The sequence below is a fragment of the Octopus bimaculoides genome, chromosome 13 (genome assembly GCF_046866305.1).
Source record: "Octopus bimaculoides isolate indiv1 chromosome 13, ASM4686630v1, whole genome shotgun sequence".
Lineage (NCBI taxonomy): Eukaryota > Metazoa > Mollusca > Cephalopoda > Octopoda > Octopodidae > Octopus > Octopus bimaculoides.
Window position 1 is genome coordinate 9,983,461 of NC_142940.1, and position 18,977 is coordinate 10,002,437.

The 18,977-nt window shown below is 38.7% G+C and overlaps 1 protein-coding gene across 10 annotated transcripts in view; it reads left to right on the forward strand.

Annotated features, from left to right (window-relative positions):
- LOC106876425 (glycolipid beta-1,4-mannosyltransferase egh) overlaps positions 1 to 18,977 on the forward strand; it is a 106,144-nt gene that overhangs the window by 18,329 nt on the left and 68,838 nt on the right. For 2 of the 10 annotated variants that reach the window (XM_089361472.1, XM_089361468.1), the window contains exons 1-2: positions 11,016 to 11,559; positions 11,830 to 12,249. The exons of 1 other annotated variant lie outside the window; for it this stretch is intronic. The gene's annotated coding sequence lies outside the window, so the exon portion shown is untranslated. Of the gene's footprint in view, positions 1 to 7,931; positions 8,156 to 10,489; positions 10,874 to 11,015; positions 11,560 to 11,829; positions 12,250 to 12,311; positions 12,423 to 18,977 lie in introns of those variants that run through there. 7 more of the 10 variants (XM_014925078.3, XM_089361471.1, XM_014925007.3 and 4 more) reach the window with 6 other exon arrangements.

The following is an 18,977-nucleotide window of genomic DNA, read 5'->3' on the forward strand; positions in this document are numbered from 1 at the left end:
AGGAGGGAAGTCCCCCAGAGAGCTGGAATGAACTGGTACTTATTTTATCGACCTCTCCACCACCACCACCACCACCACCACCACCACCACTACCGAAAAAAATAAAAAAAGAGAGATGAAAGGCCAAGTCGACCTCGGCAGAATTTAAACTTGGAACGTTTAAAGAGTCGGAAGAAATGCTGCTAAGCCTTATCGTCTGGTGCAGCTAACGCTTCTGCCGGCTTCGCCGCCTTGAGTAATAATGGTAATTAGGTTGTACAGGTGTTGGTAACGGTGCTTGGAAGTAATGTTGTTGTAGTAGTAGTAGTAGTAGTAGTAATAGTAGCTGCAGCAGTAACAGCAATATTCACAGTGGTATACCTGGCACTGATAATATTGTAGTAGTAGTGGTAGTAGTAGTAGTAGTGGTAGTAGTAGTAGTAGTAGTAGTAGTAGTAGTAGTAGTAGTAGTAGTAGCAGCTGCAGCAGCAGTAGCGATATTCACAGTGGTATATCTGGCACAGATGATATTGTAGTAGTACTAGTAGTAGAAGTAGTAGTCTTGGTCATAGTGGTATATCTGGCATTGGTGGTACTGTAGTAGTAGTAGTAGTAGTAGTAGTAGTAGTAGTAGTAGTAGTAGTATTGAGATTACTAGTAACGGCAGCAGCAGCAGTAGTAGTAGTAGTAGTAGTAGTAGTAGTAGCGTAGGTGTAATGCTAGTGCAGGTGACGTGGTGGTTGTGGCGGGAAAGGGGCAGAAAACAACAATTGTTGATAATGCTAGCGGTATTGTGTTATGTTGTCATCGAACGTGATAATGTGGTTGATGTACTTGTAGTAGTCGTAGTAGTGATGGTGGTAGTGTTAGTATTGACAGTGTTTATGCAATAGTAGAAACAGCAGCAGCAGCAGTAGTAGTAGCAGCAGCTGTGGTGGTAGTCTCTGTGACACTGTTGATATAATAGTTATAGTAGTAGTAGTGGTGGTGGTAGTGGTTAACATGTCAGCGTCAATGTTGGAGTAGTTGTGTTGGTGGAAGTGGTTGAGGTAGTAGTAGTAGTAGTAGTAGTGACAGTTTATGTAGCGGTAGTAGTAGCGGTGAGGTGGTTTTATTGATAGTGTTAATGTAGTAGTAGTGGTAGTAGAGTAGTGCTGGTGGTAGTAGTAGTCTTAGTGACAGTATTAATTGGTTGTGGTGGTAGTGGAGATGTTGGTGGTCGAGGTTGTAGTGGTAGTGGTGGTGGAGATTGTGATGGAACGGAGAAACCCCCGATGGTGCTGGTGGTGGTGGTTTTTAAACGTACTAATAATTCTTTGGACTAGATAACCGTACTGGTAATGTTGCTTATATCAACTTGACCTTTCTTCAAGACAACTGTCTCCTTAAAGACACAACTGTCTCCTTAAAGACACACATGTCACCTTGACATCAAACAAACAGGATTAAAACGACACAGAACCGAGGAACTAGGTTCCGGCTGGTTGGTGCTATAATTTCCCTTAGGGTCACTTCGTTTATGATACAGTAGTGTAGCTAAAGTGAGGTGGCTATGGGGCAGGTGTCCGCCCCGAGTGACGCTTTTTTTTTTATGGGTGTGATACTTTTGGGGCTGCTGTATAAGTTAGTATCAAGGTAGGAGGAGGCGGGTGGGAGCAGCCTACTGAAGGCTACCCCCTGGTGGCACACATTGCTCTAGCTACGCTACTGTTATGGTAAATATTAAAGCAGAGACGTTACTGAAACACGTTTATTTAAAAGAACCTAGAAAGAAAGAGAAAAAGAAAGGAAGGAAGGAAACTATTCCCACTAGCCTCCGAGTTGTGATGCTGAAGTATGTGCACGTACAGTGTGGCTACTGTAGAGTGAATGATGGGCGATTGGTTAACCGAATCCGAGGCACGGTTTCGGTTAACGACTGACATCGATTTATGTCACTTTAGTGTGAGTGTAGTAATCAGCTTGTTATTACTGCTGTTGTTGTTGTTGTTGTTGTTGTTATCACTAAGGCAGCGAAGGTGACAAGCTGACAGAAACTTTAGCACGCCGGGCGAAATGCTTAGCGGTATTTCGTCTGCCGTTACGTTCTGAGTTCAAATTCCGCCGAGGTCGACTTTGCCTTTCATCCTTTCAGGGTCGATAAATTAAGTACCAGTTACGCACTGGGGTCGATGTAATCGACTTAACCCCTTTGTCTGTCCTTGTTTGTCCCCTCTATGTTTAGCCCCTTGTGGGCAATAAAGAAATAAGATACGTTAGCACGCCGGGTGAAATGCTTAGCGGTATTTCGTCTGCCGTTACGTTCTGAGTTCAAATTCCGCCGAGGTCGACTTTACTTTTCATTTTGGGGTTGATGAATAAAAGTAGCGAGTTGGGTACTGAGGTCGATGGTGTAGACAAATCACACCCCCACACCTCAAAATTATTTGCCTTGTGCCTAATATCATCATCATCATCACCAGCAGCAGTAGCAACAGCAGCCGGGCAGTGGATGGGTAGATCGTTAGACCATCAGTAAAAAAATACAAAACAAAACAAAATTGTTTTGCGCTGGTATTTTCTCCGGCTCTTAACGTTTTGAATTCAAATCCCGAGATCAAATCAAATCCGAGACCGACTTTGCCTTTCATCCTTTTTTTGTGCGGGGGGTGGGGTGGGTGAAGGGAAGAAAGAATAAAATAAAAACACCAACTCAAGAACTGAACTCGCTGTACTCGACCAACGCTCTCCCCTACAAACTTGCTGGCCTTTTTACCAGAATCATCATCGTCGTCGTCATCGTCATCGTCATCAGCATACCATCAGCGGTGATGGCAGCAGAACAGCAGAAAGGCAGGAAGGATCCTTAGAGAATTGGAATAAATTACTTAGCGGCATTTCTTCCGGCTTTTTACGTTCTGAGTTCAAATTCTGACAATGTCCACTTCGTTATTTTCATCCCTTTGGCGTTAGTAAAATAAAGGACCAGTCATGCACTGGTAGCGATGTAATTGACTATTTCCTTTCCACAAGACCGTGGCACTGTACCTAAATTAGAAGCAATCAAAGAAAGCAAACTGGCCAAAATGGCTACAGTGTCGTGTTGTACAGGGTGTTCGGGCTAAATATTTGACGATTATTTCGTCTCCTTTTTCAGAACAGCTTGATGTGAGCAGTCAACGGCGTTGGAGGACATAAAGACTGAAATTGTACTTGAGTATAAGTTAGCTGATATGGAGAACTGGAAGACATCTGGATATTGGAAAAGAGTTACTTGCATCATGATGATTCGCACCGGGTATGAAAATTCCGGCATCATGACTGCTGCTCAGTGCTGTAAGACGTGACATGAACAGATGTAATGGCGACTACGAAGCCGTAGTCAGTAGGGAAGGACATACTAATATCCTGACTGGGGTTCTTCCAAACAAGTACAGGACATGGCCTTAGGCTCAATTCAGACGACTGTGTAAAGCTACTGGAGACTGTAGTCAATCCCTGAATTGCTATTGGGTTGCAGCTGGAAAATCATTTGTGTGGCAACAGGATTCGGTTCCTTGCCATACGTCTGGAAAGAGTCAGAAGTAGTTGTTGCGGTATGTCTATGACTACACCAGCTCCAATTTCTGGCCTTCTAATTTTCCCTATTGTAATCCCATGGGATTAATATTTGTGGGGCATGGTTGTGAAAAACACCAACCGCTCTGCTTGCAACACCAAGACCGAGTTAATGGCCAAGATCAAGGAGATGTTCATAAACCTTCACATGGACACAGTAAGAAACGCACGCGTCAGGTTCCGGGGCCGTCTTGAGGTTATGGTGGAAGTTGAGAGCGGCTGTTTTGAGTAAACTATTATCGCCCAGCTATAACCTAGTCGATATACAATTGATTTTCTTAAAAAAAGATACTTTTATTTTTGGATGGGAAACTGTTTTCTTTTCATTTTATGCAGACTGCCAAATTAATCCCGAACACCCTGTAGTTTTTAACATTCTGAGTTGAAATACCACCGAGGTCAATTTTGCCTTTCATCCTTTCGGGGGGCGATAAAATAAGTACCAGTCAATTACTGGAGTCATATAATCGACTAAACCCCTTCCTTAAAAGAGAATTGTTGGCCCTGTGCCTGAATCAGAAATAATAATTATTTTTTCTTCCTAAAATAAATCTCGAAAATTACCGTGTTCGCTAAAAGTCAAAGGTTAGTTTGTACATAAAGCCCGTGATTCATGCTAAAGTTGCTTTGTGCCGTGCATCTGCACTGGAAAACTAAAAGGAAGATGGGAGATATGTAGCAGACGATAAATGCTCAACCCGATCTATGTATGCCGCTAAGCTTTAAACAAAACATTTGGTTAGGTACATGTGTCGTTTCTTTGATATGTTTTTCGTCCAAAAATTGAGGTGTCTTTTTAGCGAAACAAATCTGCATTTTATGAACAACTCGTGTCGCCTGAATTTTAATAAGACAAAATGAAAAGAAATTATCTTTTTTTGTTTTGTTTTAGAGCGGATTTATTACACACACACACACACACACACACACACACACACACACACACACACACACACACACACACACACGTAAGTGTGTGTATGTGTTTGAATGAATCTATCTATCTATCTATCGTCTTTTTAACACTTCGAGTGCATTGAATCCCTTCTTTAAGAAGTTACACATATAATGTGGAATCTACTTTCAGATAATGCGCGCGCGTTCCTATATCGTGCATTTCTAATACAGAATTATGTTTTCATTGCTGGTGACAAGTCCCGATACCATTACAGAGATACCGCCATGTTTCACAGTTGGTTAGAGTCGTTTCAAATCAAATTCTTGATTGGGAAGCCTCCAGACCCAAACACGTCCAATGTCTGAAAATAATGCAAATCTGGATTCATCTGAGAAAATCACTCTGTCCCAAAGTGAACTGGATTTTTCTGACATCTCCTTAACCCATATCTTTCTTTTCATGATATTAATTGGTTGAAGGAGAGGTTTTTTTCTAGCTGCTCGTCCATAATACCCAAGCTTATGCAGATATGTAACACACGTTCTTGGACTAACTTCTAGCTGTTTTGCAATGTCAGAAGCCTTCGAACGGGGTTCGTTTTCCACAATTCTCTTCAAACAGCGAAGCTTTCTTTCTGAGGGCCCAGGTCGGCCAGGACGAAAATCTGTTGATTCTTTTCCTTGGCTTTTGAATTGCAGTACAATTCTATTAACAGAAGCAAGAGGAATTTGAAGATTTTCGGCAACTTTTCGCTGGCTAAGACCAGCCTCAGATTGCCCAACAATACGACCGCTTTGAAAATCTGACAGTTCTGAATTTTTTGTGTGTGGCATGGTTACTCTTAGCAAATGTTTAATATAATGGCACCTGGAATGAAAAAGAATAACTACATTGTAAATTCTACACTACTGAAAACATATTAAGACACTTAGGACAGAAAGTTTGAAAATTAAAGGTGTCTATTTACTTCCTGCATGTGTGTGTATGTATGCATGTATATATATATATATATATGAGTTTGGGAAAACGCTGATTTGTGGAAAGAAGTAAGAGTTAGGCTCACGCCCATCTCAGCCTGTCCGAAATTGCTGAGATCGATCAACGCGGGTTAATATTTTTCCTGAAGAGTTGCTAGACAATGGTTGCTGGGGAAAAATACAGATGGGGCCAGAATTCAAGGAAGCCGACATTCTAGGGGAAGAAATCACTGTGTGTAGTGTTAGTGCGACACATGGGGAAGGTTTGGGGGTAGTTGGAGACATGAGTGAAGTGGGGTGGAAGAGATGAGTGAACGGGTAAGTTGGGAGTGTCAAAATGGGAAGTGAATCATTGCTGATACGTTGCAGCTCATCCAAATTTTCTCAACTCGTGGTTAAAGGATTGATAGATATCCATCTTTCATTTGTTTCAGTCATTAGACTACGGCCATGCTGGAGTCGAATGAATCGACCCCTTATTTACATTATTTACACTTGACGGATATTTGTCCTCATCTTGTTTGTTGTTAATACAACTTTTCGGCTGATATACCCTCCAGCCTTCATCAGGTGTCTTGGGGGAATTTTCGAACCTGGGTTAGAATCGTTAGCACGCCGGGCGAAATGCTTAGCGGTATTTCGTTTGACGTTACGTTCTGAGTTCAGATTCCGCCGAGGTCGACTTTGCCTTTCATCCTTTCGGGGTCGATTAAATAAGTACCAGTTACACACTGGGGTCGATGTAATCGACTTAATCCGTTTGTCTGTCCTTGTTTGTCCCCTGTATGTTTAGCCCCTTGTGGGCAATAAAGAAATACTAATAATACTAATAATAATAATAATTATTATTATTCAGGTCACTGCCTGGAATTGAACTCAGAATCTTGGGGTTAGTAGCCTGCGCTCTTAACCACTACGCCATATGCCAGTGTTAACAACAAACAAGATGAGGACAAATATTCGTCAAGTGTAAATAATGTACATAATTCATCGTCTCTTAAATATAGAACTGAATCGACCCCTGTACTAATTTTTTTCTTAAAGCCCAGTACATACTCTTTTGCCGAACTGGGAGGTGGAGTGACAAACACATACACACACACACACGGGGACATAAACACACCAACACAGATTGTCAAGCAGTGGTGACACACACACATATGTATACATGAGGGGCTTCTCTCAGTTTCCGTCTCTTAAATCTACTCACCAAGTTTTGGTTGCATGTATATAGAAAACACTTGCCCAGGTGTAACGCAGTGGGACTGAGCCTAAAGCCATTCGGTTGGAAAGTAAGCTTCTTGCCACATAACCACACCTGCGTCTCTACAGCCAGGTGTATGGAATAAATAGATGTGTGTGTGTGTGTGTGTGTGTGTGTGTGTGTGTGTGTGTTCTATTGCCCATATTGTACATAAGAGATTTTTTATTTTAGAAACTTAAAATTCTTACAAGGGTAACCTGTAATCCATGCTTGGTATAGATTTATAAAACAAGATGGACTGAGCTATTAAGAATTAATACATTTATCTGGACCTCAGTGAGAATGGTATGAACGGGGTAGGCAGAGGGCGAAAAGAATAAGAGAAGGAAATAACGATAGAACTGTGGGTGACCGAATTAATAGGAATCAGCTTTCTTATATTCTGTTTCTCAACACACACATACCAGCACCCCAGTCCAACGAACGAAGCTGAACGGCACTGCGATGTAACCAGCGGTAGCACTGTTAAATTGGCGAGTGTTTCACTAGCTTCTATTGGTGAGTTCAAGCCCTCTTGTCGGTTTGATTCACGATGTGTTTCATTGTTTCAGTGCCATCACAAATACTCTTATTTATCGTAGGGATTCTCAAAGTTTTGCTTCCTGTGTACCCTGTGCGTTAGGTTCAGCATATATCTTTTATCTTTTACTTGTTTCAGTTATTAGACTGCGGCCATGCTGGAGTACTGCCTTGAAGAATTTTTAGTGAATGTATCGAACCCAGGACTTATTTATTTTTAAAGCATGGTACTTATTCTATCGGCCTCTTTTGCCGAACCGCTAATGTACGGGGACGTAAACACACCAGCAACGATTGTCAAGTGGTGGTGGGTGGGCAAACGCACGCACACGTATGTGTGTATATATAAATATATATATATATATATATATATATATATATATATATATATATATATATATATATATATACATACACACACGTGGTTACATAATACCCCCAACGCCCCCACCCATATTTTTATGTATAAATAAATATTTTGTATTTTACTAATTTATATATACTATGAATCATTTGATATTTAATATAGTATTATTATAATTTGTATACAATACTATAATAATATAAATTCATAGCGTCCCCCAATCCACCTCCCCCTTAGGCACCAGCACCCGCCTGGACCGTCTCAACGTCCACCAGGGGGGGGGGGGGGCGGTAGCACCCACTTTGAAAACCTATGTCTTGGACCCAAATATTTATAACGAACTGTCTTCTGTTTACATTCCTTTTCCAAGCTTCTAAGACTCGAACTTATCACTGCTAGCACACGAATCTATCGTTGATATATATTATGGTATCGTCCGCTAGCTTTTGCCATACAGCCAAGGCTGGATTGAACGAGCGAGAGTTAAATGTATGAGAGGACAACATATCGCCAGTGGTCGTCTGCAAAGCGAATAATTTTTTTCTCTGGATTAATCAGTAAGACACGTTTAGTAAATTCTCTCTTCGAACTCAACAAAAAATATATCGTCTTAATTAATGCTTTCCCCGTCACCATTTGTGCTTATAAGTGTCGTAAATTTAAATGATTACACTTTCTTATCAGTTGAAGAAAAAAAAAAAACCTCTCAACTGTTTATTTACTAGAATTCATTGTTGCTAATACTGCAGTCGCGTCTAATTTAGTCAGACGAGGGATAGATGATAGTTCACTAGAGTTGGTTGATGGACAGCAGTGCTTGCTGCATCGGCATGAATGGGATGAGGAATATAAACAAAAGAATGTGTGTTCTGTTGTATGCTTTGATACGCTTGTAAGGAGTTAAAAACATGCTTCTACTTGCTGTGTGTCGATATATTGTTAGGAAGTGATTGACATGTCTGTGTTAAAGATTGTCGTAGATTAGATAAAACGCATTGAGTCATGCTGATATGGGTTTATTTTGGTCTCTTTTGTTTTTCTCCAGAGCATTAGCTGCGAAAGTGAAAGGAAATGGCTTACAAGCGGAAATCATAACCGGTTACAAACAGCCCTTGAAATAAATTAGACAATCTTATATATATTTTATACTAGCTGGAATTTTGTTATAAACCTCGACCTGGAGACGGTGCTTCTCATAACATAGAAAAATAGATTAAATATTCAAAGGTACTTAGGCTGCTTCTCTGCTGTTTCTCCTCGCTCTACCACCTTTCCCATCTTGTGGAATTTACTACGATTTCCATGAATGCCGCAAAACCCGAACTAACAATGGGTCGTTCGTCATGCTAGAAATAGCAACTACATCTCCCTAAAACTACATCTTACCGTCTTTATAAATAATGGCTTCAAATTTTGTCCCAAGTCCAGCAATTTTTGAGGAAGGGTTAAATCTTAGATCGATCCTAGTGCTCGACTAATATTTCATCGATCTCGATAGGATGAAAGGTAAAGTCGACATCGGCGGCATCTGAACTCGGAATGTAAAACCAGAAGAAATGCTGCTAAGCATTTTGTGAAATATGGTAAGGATTCTACCAGTTCGCCGCCTTAATGATGATAAGAACATTCCTTTCTACTATAGGCACAAGGCCTGAAATTTGCGGGGAGGAGGATAATCGACCCTAGTGCTTGACTAATACTTATTTCAAGAAAAAATATTATGGACATTACGGGACAAAACATTGAATGTGTGTGCAAGGAACAAGGCTAGCAATTTCCCGGAGAGGGGCAAAGTCGATTTCATCGAGCCCAGTGCTCAACTGGTACTTAATTTATCGGTCCCGAAAGGAGAAAGGCAACGTCGACCTCAGCGTTACTTGAACTCAAAACGTGGCGACGGGCGAAATACCGCTAAGTATTTCGTCCAGCACGCTAACAATTCTGCCAGCTTACCGCCTTCTTCACCTTTATTATTATTATTATTATTATTATTATTATTATTATTATTATTATAATAATAATGATGATGATGATGGTGATGGTGGTGGTGGTGGTGATGGTGATGATGATGATGATGATGATGATGATGATCATCATCATCATCATCATCCTTTCTACTGGAAGCACCAGGCCTCAAATTTGGGGGAAGGGATTAAGTCGATTACATCGATCCCAGTGCGTAACTGGTACTGATTTCATCGACTCCGAAGGGATGAAAGGTAAAGTTGACCTCGGCGGCATTTGAACTCAAAACATAAACGACGGACGAAATACTGCTAAGCATTTTCTCCCAGTGTGCTAATAATTCTGCCAGCTCGCCTTATAATAATAATAATAATAATAATAATAATAATAATAATCTCTTTATTAACCAGTAAGGGTTCGCAGAAAACGTTGGGGACGGCACAGAACAACACAAGTGTGGGGTTACATTAAAACATGTAAATAGTAAAAATAACCTAATTAAAATCATTCATTATTCAAATAATTTTCCCCAAAGGTGTATGGATGGGAAGATTTCGGATAATGTACTCTGGGTTATACTAACCTCGAACATAAGACAAGATGGTCATGGCTCTAATGCTTTTGATCATTTAAGCTAGGTCTACTTGTTCAGTGCCGACCTGGAGTTAAACAACATGCATATAGAGTATTATAGCAACACAAATACATGATGGTTTCTTTAACTCTACGGAAGCAGGGGAAAATATTGCATTCCTAAGAAAAACATGTTATGTGGTGATATACAATTTTATTTCACACCGCATTGAAATATCGAAAACAAATGCAGCAAAATATATATTGCCGAGTTTAAGTCTAAATATATAAAATTAATATGATCAAATACACAAATATATTAATATATCGCGGTATTTATAAATTATTCGTAATTCGGCGCGTATAAATATAAATATTCTTAATTTGTCATAAGACGTAGATTAAGTTGCTTGTCTTTAAAAATAAATTCATGATTATTCTGCCGGAAAAAAAAAAGAGGACTAAAGAAACATGGACAAACCAAAAATATGTATTAAAATACAAGTTTGTTTATTTATTTATCTTCTGTTTCTGTAAAAACTAGTGGCTGCTATTCCGGAATGTTCGAGGACATTCATTCATTTGTTAAAAGAGAAATACCGATGATATTTTAGGATTGACAGATTTAGAAAGCTAACAACAAATGACTAAAATTTCTTTAATTGTGGTTGTCTTGTTTGATGTGTTTAGATTTGAAACAGTTTGTTGTTTGCCGCGCGCGGTTTCATCTTGCGCTTGTGAGTAAATTCCAAGGAATATATATATATATATATATATATATATATATATATATATATATATATATATATATATATATATATATGCATATGCATGCATGTATGTCATGTTGAATCTTTTATTATTATATTTTAATTGGAGTAATTTATTGACTAATCTTTTCTTTTGTCAAATCGAATTTGGGTTTCAAACAAAGAATTCTATAATATATCGCGTAGTTTATTCGTTCGAACGAATATTATTTTTATAACTCCGCAGTCTAGTCAAAGAACCACTTGGAAAACATGCACTCACCACTCCACTACCTAAATTGTTCGTCTCGGAAGAAAGGAAGCGAGCTGTAGACGATGTTGAAAATCTATCGGAACCAGAGATAGAAACGGAAAGGAAAGAAAGAAAGAGAGAGAGAGGTGGTGGAATTATTAGCAGCACTATCAGAAGTAAGCGTTGTTGCCTGCACGTGTCTGCCGCTAAATGCATGTGGTCTACAACTGGCAACCACTATATTCCCCAAGCCGGAAAGCTAAATAACAAACAATAACTGGCAAAAGACAAAAATCTCATAAACAAAACGCAATATGAGAGCTGTACTAGGGATATATACCCATTAAGTACATCACTTTTCCGAACTATAATCCTATTTAACTGCCGCCCCCTCACATAACTCTTAATTTTTGTGTATTTGGTGAAGACTCGTCCATTTATTATTCAATCACTTAATTGAATTGTCTACTGTTTTGGAATATTGCTTACTACTACTACTAATATTATTATATACTTTTAGCAAGAAAGGGCTTCAAATTTCTCTCTCACTCTTTCGTTTTTCTCTTTTTTTTTTTACTTGGTCCTGTTTTATTCATTCATTTGACACTATGTTCAAAGTTCGTAAGCATGCTTAACCACCTGTCTGGTTTCTTCTAATAGTTTTATTTTATTAATTTTTTTTTTTTTTTAGGCGGTCCGATTTTAAAGGATAGAAAGAAGACCGTCACGAAATAAATATGCATACGACTGCTTCCAGTTTGAAGGGATTGAGTTGCTATCCGTACAGAATGGAAGGCGTGCGCACTAATCGGCAGGCTTTTTAAATGGAAATTTAGTTAAACCACATAAATATATATATATATATACACCCTGTATACATCATTAAGAGACATTAAACGGAATTCTTAATATGTTTATATAAAGTAAACTTACCAAAAGAATTTAAACGTATCAAATGAATTAATTAAAAAAAAAGAAGAAAGGAATATTCGTTTCGCAAGGTGTCTACCCGTGAACCCTCGCTAAGCTTTTTTATATGTTGGTCACATCTTATCATTATGGATAATAGATAAAGGACGGCCTTATTTTGAGATGTAAATTCTAAAAAGGGGTGAGTAATGTTTTTTAAAGTACGAATTTAAACACTCTTTATTCGTCATCTGATTGTAGCTGCCTGACATTTTAAAGATTTTTTTCCATCAAACTTCTCTCTTTCTCTCTATTACTACCTGTTGGATGTTCTGTGATTTTTTTTCTTCTCTCCATCAACGTCTCTTCGTTCGTGTAAGCTGATTTCTAAGTATATTTTTCATATTAATGCTTTTTAAAAATATTTTCTTAACGCATTATTATAATTAATGTATATACATGTGTGCGTATATTTGTGTATTTATTTGTGTATCTGTGTGCATGTTTATGTGTGTATGTGAGAATATTCTTTCTGAGGCCGGCATTATTGATGTTCCTGTTAACATCGACAGCTTTCACATCCTCACCTTATTATTTATTATCAGACTAGTTAATTATGTTTAACTTCACTTTCTTACACACGCACTACCATTATTGTTTTCGTAGTTTTAACACCAAACCATCATATGTGGTCGCTCGGCCTGTTAGAAATAGCAGGCAAGTGTTATACTCTATTGTCTCAGATAAGAAAAGGACACCGTTAGATAAATAGTCCTTAGTCCCTTTATTCTATCAAAAAGACAAGATGGTCACGGTTGGAATGTTTTTGATCATAGGTCTGCTCTAGCGGAGTTGATGGTGCTAAACCACAATTAAACATGATAACTGTTATTACCATGTCTATCTCATTCCACACTAACTAGCTTCCTTTCCCTCTTAAAAAGAATAAAGGAAAAAATGTTTAATTTGAACTGGTTGTATGGCTGCTATTTCTAGCATGTCTCACGACCACGTGGAGGCTCCCTCGTTATCTCCGAAATCAAATCGTTGTTTCCCCTCGGGCAAGCCCTGAGAGAACAGAAGCTTGTTTCCGGCTACCCCAAACCACCATCTTTTCCATGGTTTAGGGGTTATGTAAGGATTTAGATTATCTAGTGTGTCCTTATTTAAAGTGGCAGGGGATGATTTGGAGAGAGATTTGACTGCTATTTCTAACAGGCCAAGCTATACACGTCCCTGTATGTTCAGTCGATAACATGACTTTACAAAGCCTTTATAACTATTCAGTTAGTTATTTCAACCCGCCAGTTGTGTCCCTACCGGGGAGTAATTATTTAAAATATTAACACCCACCTCCTCCCACCCCAAAATAATAATTAATTCAGAAAAAAACCCTCCACCCCGATCCTACGATTTCTGTGCTACAAACTCTAAAGAGAGAATGAAACTGTGGAAGTCCAAGCCATTGTTCGGGGCCATTAGCAACTTAAATGAGACGAAATAATCGCCACCGGGAGTCTCCCGTTCCCTATTAATTGATGGCCACCCCCATCCTGAAGCGGGGAGGGGGGGAGGTTAGATGAATACTAAGCTAATGTCAAGCAAATACTAAGTTAATATCAAGAATGGTTATTGAACGTTTATTGGTATCTCAAATGACACGACCATTCATTTGGGAATCGAAACCATGAACAAAGAACCCATAGTAGGATGTTTGAGCTAAGTTAACACTTGCTCCTACAGATTTGTTATAATAATAAAAAAAATAAGTCAATTCTTTTATTCTTTTATGTTTTAGCCCCGAGGCTGTTTTTTTTTTTTTTTGGTATAACTACAGTTTAGTGCCCCTCGAATTTGTTTCTTCATAACTTTCTGGAAAATGTGTATTTTTTTAAAAATGAAACTTTACAGAAATAAGTTTTCGATAGTGTGAGTTACAAATATGCTGATAAAAAATATGGAAAGACAAAATGTTTCGAAGGAGATTCGAAACCTCCTCACCCAGACCGACTTCGTTGATATCAATTTCTGTAGCTAGTATTTTTTTTTTACTTGTTTTCAGATTTATATATCTGAGGAGCCAACGTTACGTAATCTACACTCACGAACTCATATTCTTGCAAAATATTATTTAAAAATATGCATTTTGAATGAAGTTATGAAGGAACAAAATCGGGGTGCTAAACTGTAGTTATGGTAAACTTGTGATCGGTGAATGGAAAATGACCTGAAGCTCTTTTCAAAACAAGAATTTGAGTTTTAGGCGTGGCTATGTTGTAAGAAGCTTGCTTCCCAACCACATGATTCTGAGTTTAGTCCCATTGCGTGGAATCTTTGGCAAGTGTCTTCTATAGCCTCGGGCCGATCAAAACCACGTGAGTGAATTTGGAAGACGGAAACTGAAAGAAGCCTGTTGTGTGTGTGTGCGTGCGTGCGTGTGTATGTATATATAATGTCTTTGTCTCCCATCACCACTTGACAACCGGTGTTGGTGTGTTTACGTTCCCGTAACTTAGCGGTTCGGAAAAAGAGATCGATAGACTATCAGGCTTAAAGAAGTAAGTACTGGGGTCGATTCATTTGACTAAAAGTTCTTCAAGGCTGTGCCCCAGCATGGGCGCAGTCTAATGCCTGAAACAAGTGATAAGATGAATAAGATTACTCGGTGAGTTCGGAAAAATTAAATTCGAGAGTGGGGCACCAATCTGTAGTTATGCCTAATTGTCTAGTATAACGGCATTTGTACATCTTGGTGATTTGCTTCCCTCTTGTTTCTTTTGTTTATTATCAACTTTAAAATGAAAGCTATATATATATATATATATATGTATATATACATATATATATATATATATGTATATACATATGTGTGTGTGTTCCGTGTTTGGAAAAAATACTGCCGAAAACGCGAATAAAACTTGCATTCAATTAACAAAAATAGTTTTGAAATTAAGGTGAGTAGTAAATAATATAGTTATTCTTAGACGAAGTGGACTTGACCTAGTGGTCTGGGGTCGGTCAATGTGATATGTCTTAGCTGTCTTCCCTCAATAACAACCTTTTCCCCTTTTGTACTCCCTCCCGCGAGATACTGCATTTATTTCGCCGGCACTTCTCCTTTCCCCTCTATTACTACCCCATTCAAAACCTTCCCTGCTGCTTTTTGTAAATTTTCTTATTGTCGTTTTATCCATTTCTTTGTACAATTAGAGACTGGGGTGCCTGAACTAATTTCCAATGCTTTTGTCAACCAGAAGTCTCCTAGCAGTAAAATTCCGTGTGTATGTTGTGTATGAGAGAGAGAGAGAGAGAGAGAGAGCTGAGGCGAACGATTTGGCAAGACTTCTGACGAAAACTCACCGTATCATATATATATATATATATATATATATATATATATATATATATATATATACACATACATACATACACTCACACACACAAACACACTCTATCTATCTATCTCTGTTTTTTAACTACTTATGGATTCACGTAGCATTACAAATGAGTTAAGTACAAAGCTTAAGGAGTGCGAAATGTTGTGATGTTCATGCGTGTTCTTCTTCTCAAGGACGTTGTCAACGTAAATAGATGTTGGGAGATGACAAACTATTCAAATGCACACGTTGTTTTCGAGAGCCTTATACATCATAAGCTTGGATACACACACACACACACACACACACACTCACACCAAGTACTCAATACCACAGTGGAGAGTAATTAATATTTAATTTCGGTCGAGTCATTCTCTTGCTACTCCGAGTTTCACCTGTGAATGCACACAGGGTCTTAACTTGCCTGAAAGACCCTGTGCCACCCAGAGGTGAAACTTGGTGTCTGTTGCGGAGAATAGGTGAGGTGCGTTACCATCACTATGGACAATAGGTGGGTGTTTGTGTATGAATGGTTGTGTGTATGTGTACGAATGGTTGTGTGTGCGTGCGCACGCACACGCATACATAGATCCTGATCTATTTAGTGATCCTATCGCAGGTCACTTATTCCCTCTTCCACAACACACATCCTCTCCTTCTCTCTCTCTCTCTCTCTCTCTCTCTGGACATAATTTAACATACCCTATTTCAGTGTGACTGTAGATTTTGGTTTCAGCTACCCGCCATTCCATCACATTAACTCCTTTTCGGGTACATATAGTTTTACGGCTGATGATCAGCCAGCAGTGTTCCTTCTATTCCCCACCTCCTCCACCGTTTTATTTTTGCTGTTGGTGGGCGCAGAAATTTTCCTGTTTAAATTTCGTCTTTCTTTGCAAAGAAAATATGTGCACATAGGTGTAGGAGTGGAGTAGCTGTGTGGTAAGTAGCTTGCTTACCAACCACATGGTTCTGGGTTCATTCCCACTGCGTGGCACCTTGGGCAAGTGTCTTCTACTATAGCCTCAAGCTGACCAAAGCCTTGTGAGTGGATTTGGTAGACGGAAACTGAAAGAAGCCCGTCGTATATATATATATATATATATATATATATATATATGTGTGTGTGTGTCTGTGTCTGTGTATGTACATGTTTGTGTGTCTGTGTTTGTCCCCCCAACATCGCTTGACAACCGATGGTGGTGTGTTTACGTCCCCATAACTTAGCGGTTCGGCAAAAGATACCGATAGAATAAGTACTAGACTTACAGAGAATAAGTCCTGGGGTCGATTTGCTCGACTAAAGGCAGTGCTCCAGCATGGCCACAGTCAAAATGACTGAAACAAGTAAAAAAATAAGAAAGAGTAATTCTTTCCATTTGTGCACCCGTTGTTAAACGTGTGAGTGCACAAGCCCTCAGCATTCAGGAAATAGTGAACCAGCTTGATTCCTTAATTTTGTCTTTCACCCAGTAAAAAATCCTGCTTCCACTCCCTACAAATACCTGCTCCCGTTATTAAACGAGAAAGAAAAGACAAAAACTAAGGATGGGTGCAGGCTTGGCTGTATGATAAAGAAGCTCGCTTTCCAACCACATGGTTTTGGGTTCAATCTCACCATGCATCACTTTGAATGAGTGTCTTCTATCACAGCCCAGGCCAACCAATAATTTGGCAGACAGAAACTGTGGATGTCTGTTGTGTATCTATTTGTCCTCCACCTGCTTAACTGGTGTTGGTTTGTTTACGTCGCTGTAACTTAGTGGATTGGCAGAAGGGATGGATAAAATTAGCACCACATTGATCTGACTTGCCCGTTTGAGGCACTGCTCAGCCATGGCTGTTGTCCAATGGCTGAAACAAGTAAAGTGTAAAAAGATAAGGATGGAACATAGAGAACTGTGAAGATGGCTGAGAATGTGAACTATCAAAGTAAGTATTTTACAATAGTTACAGTTTTTGCATTCATGTCTCCAGTTCAAATCCACCCTAGTGGATTGGACTATCTGGGGTCCCTCTTAAATAAGGATTTGCTTTGTTCTCTTTTGTTTATAACAAACCAATACATGATCTAACATCAGAATCCTACTGGAGCTAACGTTTACCTAACATTTATCTGCTGTGGTCAACTAAATCCACAGCCCTTAAAGAAATTACTTGGATGTTTGTCTAAGCCAGAAGAATTGCTGTTGAATAATCTGGTTAATGCAACAATCTTTTTGGAAGTTGTAACTGTTTCACAGAAATTATTTTGCTGATATTCCTGAGAAAGGCATGAATATCACCATATCATGTTATCACCTCTGCCTTTGCTAAGGCGGAGGTATTGTTTTCAGTTGTGTTTGTTTGTTTGCTTGTCCGTGGACAAGATATCTCAAGAACCACTAGATGGATTCAGATGAAACTTTTAGGGATGTTTGGCCTCATGACTGGCATGATCTGATTAGATTTTGGGATCGATCCGATACTGGACAAGGATTCTGTATTATTTTTTCGTTTATTTTTTACTTAATTTTTGAGCGTGGTTGGGTTCATTTTTAGTATTCTTGTTTGTGAGAGCAGTCAAGTTTATTTCAGATATTCTCATTTTAATAATCATCTCTGGCTAATCATTGAGAAGACGTTGGTGTTGCCTTGGAGGAAGTTTGCACTCTCTGAGTGCTCTTGTTTTTTCTGTATAAAATTGCACCAAAACGGAGTGGCTGTGTGCTAAGAAGCTTCCTCTCTAACCACATGATTCTAGGTTCAATTCCACTCCATTGAATGGCACCTTGGGCAAGTGTCTTCTACTATAGCCTTGGGTCAGCCAAAGCCTTGTGAGTGGATTTGGTAGATAGAAACTGAAAGAAGCCTGTCATATAGTTATATATGTTTGTCTCCCTACCATCATTTGACAACTGGTATTGGTGTGTGTACATTCCCATAACCTAGCAGTTTGGCAAAAGATATCGATAAAACAAGTACCAGGCTTAAAGAAAGAAATAAGTATTAGGACCGATTCATTCAACTAAAAAGTCTTCAAAGTAGTGCCCCAGCATGGCCTCAGTCTAATGACTGTAACAAGTAAAGGATAAGATACTGCTAATCGCTATGGAATAATCTAACAAATACAACAATTAATCTTTCTCTAATTTGTGACCATTTCACAAATTATTTTGCTAATTGAGAAAAGCATAAATGTCACCATGTCATGTACATTAAAAAAATGTTATTACTATAGAATAGTTCAGAGATTAATGTGTCAAAAACCATAATTTTCTTAGGATGTGTGTTTTAAGCAGATAACAGATGTGCATTTAAAAATAAAAAATAAAAAAGAGGTTTCTGATCCCCTTTTCTGTAATTTTCAGTTTTGAGAAATTGGAATAGTTGATAAATGAGTGGAATTGAACCAGTGTGTGTGTGTGTGTTAATTATATTGGCATGATGACTCTCGCTAGACAACAGAATTTCAGTTTTGACTTTCCTTTGAAACAAAAAATTTTTCAAATTGATAATCTCAAATGTAGGAGCTTTTCAAAAAAGGATAAAATGTAAAAATTCAAGGAAAAGG